Here is an 8,644-nt window from a genome sequence, read left to right on the forward strand (position 1 = left end):
GTAGTAACAGTGCTAATTTCCATCTGCAGTCCCTCGGCAGGTGACAAGAAAGACAATTGACAAAAGACAAAACATCATAAAAACAAATCTGACAAGTCTGTAATTTGTAAAGGAAAAAAATGACCAGCTCTGTTTCGGCATACACGTACATCCTGTTATAATATTAGATTTATAGATATAGATAGTTAAAGATGGACTTTACTTTGAACATAAGTAGGCAAAAGAAATTATCGATTTAAACAGGACACTATAATGTATGGAAACAAATCAACCAAAGAAGAAAAACAAATGTCACAGAAATGTATTTTATTGTGGCTCTTTAACAATACTTTATGTCCGTAAAGGAGTGGGAAGAACCTGAGCTTATATTGTCCAACCCCAATTTTACAACTAATGTATACAGTCCATAACAAAGAATAGGTCAGGCATTAAATTACAAAAAAGAGAACAAATTATTCCATACCATCAATGACTATTATTGTTGTAATCCCATTCATTGTTACTATATCTCTGGAAAATAAGGTTTTTATACATCTTAAATTTTGTGATGTTTTCACTCTTTGATATTTAGTTCCATTCTTCAGTCCTGTGTGAATCTGTGGAATTTGCTTTACTTTGTGACATTTTTGTTTGTTTTTGATGTTCATTTATTCAGCCTATTTCGCAGTTGAGGGTAACAGAATTGGTATCATGATGAAAAATCTAAGTTTTTGTACCAAATTCAGAGGACTCATGTCATGATATAACATGATATTCACAGAAAGATCAGACCTTCAGAAGATCAACATCTCAAAAGGTGGATGTCATGAATGATAACTACATTTTTCTATCTTTCAGCAGTTATCTGTTAGTGATGTGCATGCCCTTGACACCAGTCCTGGGGTATGACGTTAATAAATTCAAGTTGAAAACAGACTCACCTTATCCCATGCAAATGCGCCGCAACACACGCAGTTAATGCTAAATCATTAGAGCTTTCCAGGATTTACTAGTCCTGTGTAAATATAGCTTTAAACAGTCAAATATTTTCACTGCCTCTGGGTACAAAATAACAAGTTGTTAATCCTACTAATATAAAGTTTTGTATCTTGAAATAAAGTTTGAATTATATTATTTGTGTTCATTATTCCATATTTTTCATGTCTTTCAATGTGAGAACATAATCTCAACAAAAGTAGAGTTTTAAGTTTTAGTGTTGGATTCGTGAAAAACACATTGAAAAGTTTTTTGTGCTTATATAAAGTTTTGATCATAAAAAACAAGCAGAGGGAATCATGAAGCAGTAATAGATATATATAAAATATATATTAAAAAAAATGAAATGAAATATAATACTTAAGATTTGGTGTTACTGCAGTTGCTGAGACTTTAATCACAATCAGGTGAAAAGTTTGTCACCTTTGTCGCATTCAGAGAAGCATTTGTTCTTTTAATATGTTTTCTAAAAGGACAATGTGTTGTATACACACTAGCCCGGCAGCTACAGTGGGGTTTATGTGGAGCAGGTGAGCTGCCCTCAGATCAATACAGCCCATGCTTGTTATTCTCTGACATGCACGTGTGCATTTTCGATCAGATCAATCAATGTTTCTCTTGCTCTCATACGCACACACAATAAACGTTTTAAGATGAAAGGCAGAAAGTCTAAGAGCGACAGAGTGAGAAAGACAAGAGGAAAGACAGACACTGCAGATGAACATCGACGGGCAGAGAACGAGACGACAGAGGAAGGTGTGAGAGTTTGTAGCAGAAGCATCGTGTGCGATCAGGTCATTCTGAATAATTGGCTGCCGGAGGGTCTCATTAAAACCTTCTAAAGTTTGCAGTCTTTGATCAGCTCAGCCCACAGACCAAATGTAAATAGTTCACTAAACATATAGAAGGCAGGGGAAAGTTAAACTCACAAACCCTCTTCACTTTTTCCTGAACTACATTATTTCCAAACATCAGCTTATCTGTGAGGTTTTCATCAGATGTTTTCTTTTTTTCATGTTCAGTTGGAGTCATAATATAAGCATTTTATATAACGTTTAGTGTATTAATACAGCCTCAAACAGACACTTATATTACACCTAAGAACAACAAGAGTGGGTTTGTTTATGCCTCCGTTTTTTATTTCCACCCACTGAAAGCACACAACACAACACCCAACACTGACTGTGGAAGCACATGGGATAATGGCTATTTAGCTTGTTTTACATTTTGGCTTTATTACATGATATACATATGTATTTCTGTACGTTGGATAAAGCCAAAGCCACTTGAAACAGAAGCCAATGTGGAAGTAGCGTAAGTGCAATACCACTGAAAGGCTTGATGTCCATGGAAACTCACTTCTAAAACACTGAGTCCATATATTTGTAGGAGTCATTTTTCCAGGACTCCAGAAGCCCTTTGGCCTCTCTAATAAACTTTTTGGTAGCCCTTTTATACCTTCTGTTAAGATTTTAAAGCCAGTACGAAGTTTAAAGTCTGTTTTGTAGTGGCTTTAATATCTGAGATGGCCTGTCAGAGCTTCTGTTCATTTTTTTCTTTCTTGGTTTTGTACTTGTAGTTAAACAGTCTAAGTGGAAAATTCACTCATGCTAATGTACTTGTGCGAAGTTTGTGAGTCTTTTTTAGACATTAGCCAAGTTAATAAGAAGCCAAGTTACTAAAATGATGGTTTATCCTCATTACCTACATCCATGATAAGAGCCATAATACACTGACAAAACACTCCATGCTGAAGAAGGGTTGGATTTTCTGAGAAAATCCCCACACTCGCTCCCATTAGTGCATCTCTTTTTCCTGTCTACACCTGCAATGCAGTCAGATGACATCACAAACCAAGCACATGCAAAGCACAGTCCATCAAATGATTCTGTCAAACAAGTGCTTTATGAAGTTTATCATTTTACCCTGGCAGTAATTTAGCAGTAATATTAGCTCATCACTACCTCAGCTTCACCCTCTTGTGCAAATATGATCATTTCTGGCTCCAAAAAATCAAATATAGAGGTGAAGTTCTGTCCTTAATTATGCTACCAACTGCACAAATGATGTCAGTCGCAGGTTGTGCTAAAGATTGTTAAATAACATCTCATTTCAGTGAAATGTCTCAGAAGACTGTACCTCTTGCATCAGATTATATGTCATCAACACCAAACTGGTGTATTTCACTTTGTTCTTTGAATGTAAGGTGAAAAACTGCTAAAAGACACGAAAATTATGACTAGTCATGTCGCGCCGAAGCTGCAGAGACATCTTCAGTGACTGAACAGATCATGCAAAGAAACATTTACACATTTTTTGGGTGTGTAGTCTTTCTACAGTAATGGTTACAATGGTTTCAACTTTCTTGACTTGTAAAATTATGTGTTATAGAGGAAAACAGTATATGTCTAGACTGGGGTAGTGCTACCAATTAGGGTTGCACCGATACCACTTTTTTCCAGACCAAGTACGAGTATGAGTACTTACATTTGAGTACTTGCCGATACCAAGTACCAATACGAGTACTTAATCCCATTCCAGTTCTTAGTTCCTTTTGTAAATGTGCTTTATTGTCGTTGTCATTAGTCTGACTGGAGAAAAAGTGCTGCTACTGATATTAAATGTGTTGGAATTAGTGTTTCTCAATTAATCCACCAGGGGGCGCCGCTCTGAATTAACCATACTGGACAAATATCACCAAGAAGAGCAACGTTGTTTTTGAGAAGAAGAAGAAGAAAGTCAGTAATAACAAACATGGAGACGACAGAGGTAACACTAATGTGATACTAATATGGCAGCGTTTTCACTGGTAAGGTTTTAAAGCAAAGTTTCAGCAGGAAGAGAAAAGAGAAATGAGCCATAAGTTTCGTTTTCACTTCTGCTGGCGGCGGTCCATGCTGCTCCGTACTCCTGGTGGTATTCTGTGTCTCCACCGGCACCTGGAAAACGGATGGAATGTACACAGGGGACGACAGAAGGCTCCGTCTGTATCCGTATGTGTCTTTGTTACGTGCAGTCAGCTTTACTTTTATCACCACTGTTTATTTCGAAAAATCTCCACACTCTTCACACTCCACACACATTATTCCACCGCCACATACCTGCTGCACTGAACTGTGAATGTCACACGGCCGTGAGTGGTATCGGTGCATTTGTATCGGATTACTTTTACGAGTATGAGTACACGCACTCAGTATAGGAGCCGATGCCCAATACTGGTATCGGTATTGGAGCATCCCTACTACCAATTGTGGACTCTACGAAAGGTAAACACTGTGGGCCCTTCAGAAAAAGACATCTGTAAATCTGTGGTCGGGGGGGTTGAACGTACTGTAACAACTGGAGGTATAAGGGTGCATTTCATAAGTGCCGTAACAACGGCAACGGGCGTGAAAACAAAATGTTTTGACCCTGGGTCATAATTTATGTTTTTATGTATCTATTTTCTGTTCAGGTGTGTATTTTCCCCTCAGTCCTGCAGGGGTGCTGTGCTTTTTGTGTCCTTTTTTTCCCCATGCAGGTGAAGCTGCAGAATGGTGGAGCCAGATTACCCTGCCCTTTAAAAACGGCCCTGGATCCTGCAGTTCTCTTTCTTTGCTCTCTGCCAGTTCCCAACAGAGATCCTGTGTGTTTCATTTTGTTCATCAGAAATTGTGTTGTATATTTGTTTGTAAGAGTTTGTAAATTGTATATAGTTGTAAATAGTATTTTGTTTGTGACACAGTCCAAGTTTCTGGTAGGGGAGGGCTGCTCTTTTGTTTTCACCTTTTCTCCTGTTTTTGGTTGAAGGGGTTTAGGTTAGTTTAATGTATTTTATTTCTTGAATTTATGTTGGATTAGGGAATTTAGCTTTGACTTTGAAGAAGACTTTTTGTTTGTTGTTTTATCTGAGCCCTCGACTAACCCTCTTTGAGTTATTTGAAAGTAAATATTTGGACTTTAGTTCTGGACTGGCGTTTGGGCTTGGGAGTTGGGAAGGGGCTATGAGAGCAAATTATGTGTGTCCTGGTTAACTCCTAGGACAGGACGTATCCTTAACTTTGAACATCCGACTCCCGGCTTCTATACCTGTCTTTTACAGTGGAGCTTACACGAAATTTTCACAACTTCTAACCTATATATATCCACTGGTCCGCCTGGAAATGCTGGGCCCCATGAATTTCTCATGTCGTCCGTCCCCCCCCCCTTTTTTTTTTTTTTTTTTTTTACAGCGCCCCAGTGTCTAGATGATAGCATAATTCATAATGCAGTTTTTTTCTGACATAAGGTCCCATGGGGCACAACCGGAAAGGGCAGGACTTCTCCTTTCTACCAGTTTCAAAATGGTGCTCAAAAACCACATATGTGATGTATAGGGTCTGTTCAGTACCTAGGGAGGCCCAGTGTGTGAGCTGCAGGTTGAACACACTGCAGTCCACTGATTTATATGCACTGAGTACTGTTGGGGAATCCAAGGACAAACCTGTCCACTCACCTCCTGGCCCTCAGTGATGTGTCTGCCTCTACATGTGCACATCCTGTGAGCTGAACTCCGGCTCATACAAGCAGCTGACACTCATGACAGTATGTTCTGAAAAATGAAATATTCCAGCACCTCTCTGAAATATCATCACTGGCTGCCAAAGCTGACTACTTTGATGCCCAGGGGAATATAGAAGATCTCTGCTAGTGTCTCCTTTTTAGTTTAAATTCAACAAATCTAACAATAACAGAAAGCAAACAACAAACACATAGAAAGGCCGTACATTGTCTCCTATATATAAATATATAAATGGGGAATTTTTGCTATTTCACCACTCTGCCATTCCATTTGCTCTGAAACAGAACACAGGTAGCAAACAACCTTCTTCTGACGTACACTAAGTGAATATAAATCAATGAATCCTTTAAACTCTGAGACATTATTCCAGGTAAACGTGCTGCTGTGAATTTGCATGTGTTTCAGTGTCATAAAAGCTGCTGTGAGTATGTGCATGTGTTCCTTTACTTCGGTGGTTTTGTTTTACTTTGTGTTTTAGGGTCAAAGCAGGGTGGAGTAACAGAAAAAAAACAAAGAGAGGTATTGAAGTTTTACAGCTTTTTACCAAATAAGGCACTCAGAATGTACATCAGTAAGAGATTTAGGATGTTGAACATTAACTGTGAACTGGAACACACTGAACAACAAGTGTTTGAATTTTGGCCCGGTAGTTTTTGTTTTGGGGCTGTTTTTTTTTTTTTTTTTTTTAAATCAGTCCAGCTGTTTTTTGGCACTTGGTTGAACTTCAAAAAGCAGTTACACGGTCAAAACTCGGTTTAAACACAGAAAAGAAAAAAAAAAAAGATTTATGAAGTTTATCATTTTACCCTGGCAGTAATTTAGCAGTAATATTAGCTCGTCACTACCTCAGCTTCACCCTCTTGTCCAAATATGATCATTTCTGGCTCCAAAAAGTCAAACATAGAGGTGACGTTCTGTCCTTAATTATGCTACCAACTGCACAAAGGATGTCAGACACAGTTTGTGTAAAGACTGTTAAATAACATCTCATTTCAGTGAAATGTCTCAGATAGGGATGGGAATCGAGAACCGGTTCGTTTTTGAGAACTGGTTCCCAGTAGCTCGATTCCTTGGAATCGTTCGCCTTCCTGCTTAACGATTCTGCTTATCGATTCTGCCTTTGTTGTGCATGCACGATGACATCACACGTACGCTGCATTGTTTTGGTCAGAACGTAGCCAACATGGCGTTGAGGCAGAAACGGTGCAAACAGATGACACCAGGTCCACTTACTTGGAACACTGTCAAATCTTCCATGTCTTCAGAAGGGTGGAATCCCTCCAATATCCTCAAACATTTGTCCACAGCATGTGAATCATTTACAGGAATGTCACGTAGTGGATACTCAGCGGCACTTGTGAATGTAGCGGCAGAGTGAACGCCGGGCCAGTTCCGGTGTGGGCAACAAACGTCATAACTCCTCAAATACAGGTTTCCTAAGGTAAGAAGGGAAAGGAAATGAGGTGCACAACAACAGGAGACAAGCCGAGCCAAGTCGAACCTGTTCCACATAGTAGAAATGTGGCAATAGAGGAATTTGTAAAGAGTCTTTCACTGCACCCTCCCACCACCCCCGAACCGGGCCTGGCGTTATCTGTTATTATTATTATTTGTACATACTGTATATGTTATATTTTCTGTGCAGATGGAAATATAAAAGACAGTTAATGCAAACACACCCGTTTGTACTCTTTTATTCTCTCACCCAATGAGAATCGATAAGGAATCGGATCGATAAGCAATATCGATAATGGAATCGGAATCGTTAAATTCTTAATGATTCCCATCCCTAGTCTCAGAAGCCTGTACCTCTTGCATCAGATTATATGTCATCAACACCAAACTGGCGTATTTCACTTTGTTTTTTGAATGTGAGGTGAAAAACTGTTAAAAGACACAAGAAAATTATGACTAGTCATGTCACGTTGAAGCTGCAGAGACATCTTCAGTGACTGAACAGATCATGCAAAGAGACATTTACACATTTTTTGGGTGTGTAGTTTTTCTACAGTAATGGTTACAATGGTTTCAAGTTTCTTGACTTGTAAAATTATGTGTTATAGAGGAAAACAGTATATGTCTAGACTGGGGCGGTGCTACCAATTGTGGACCCAATGAAAGGTAAACGTTGTGGGCCCTTCAGAAAAAGACATCTGTAAATCTGTCGTCGGGGGATGTCTCTGAAAAGCACAATGTCTATTCTATCAGCACGTTTGGAATTTTTTCCTATTGAGAAAATGGTTCAATCTTTATGAATATTTACAATCATACATACAGAGTGCTCACCACAGACACATCAGAGGTTAAAGGATATGTTACTTACAACTGAACTCCAACCATGTGAAATAAAACCTAACATACTGTGTCAAGATGGCTACCAGGTGACCAGATATACAAGGAGTCATTTGGCTTCGGAATCAAAGTAAATTAAAATATGAAATAACACAACTACTCATGCAAACCCATCGCAAATAGAAAATACTGAAGTCTGTTTATTTCTCATGATGATTTTACACTGTCGGCACACTTTCATCTCTTCAGCAGGAACGCTTAATTTGGTTACCCAGTTAGTTTGCAGCTTCAGATTGTAGTTTTACTGTTTATAAACACCATCATGAGAGAAATTTGCCACCCCTAATTGATTTAATACGCTTGGAAATTAGTCTCATTTACTCCACACTGAATGCACTCTCACTAGCAATATCATCTGCTGTTGTATCTTGACATCTCTCTCACTTAAATGGAGGCGTACAGAGTCGGAGCGAGGATGTTGTTATTATATTAACAGAAAAAAAGACTCCTCAGAAGTATAATTAACGGAGGGGGAACATTTGCTGTTTTTAATCTCAACAAAACTCGCATTGAAAGGAAGCGTGATTGACCGATGTTTTTACAAAGCCATAGTGTTTCCGTCTTCTGTCAGTTGCAGAAAAGAGGATATCAGAGAAAACACAGAACACACAGAAACTCCACATCACATATCCTGTAGTGCATGTACGCAATCTGCAGTAAATTGTACGTGTTAAAAATGTATGAATGGCCGTAGCACTTTGAGTAGTTGGTTGTATGTCATCAAAACTCAGGCAAGATCTTTATTTTAGAGGCGGCTCAGAGCTATTAGATCCCTAC

Source organism: Sphaeramia orbicularis, chromosome 14 (assembly GCF_902148855.1).
Source record: "Sphaeramia orbicularis chromosome 14, fSphaOr1.1, whole genome shotgun sequence".
Taxonomy (NCBI): Eukaryota; Metazoa; Chordata; class Actinopteri; order Kurtiformes; family Apogonidae; genus Sphaeramia; species Sphaeramia orbicularis.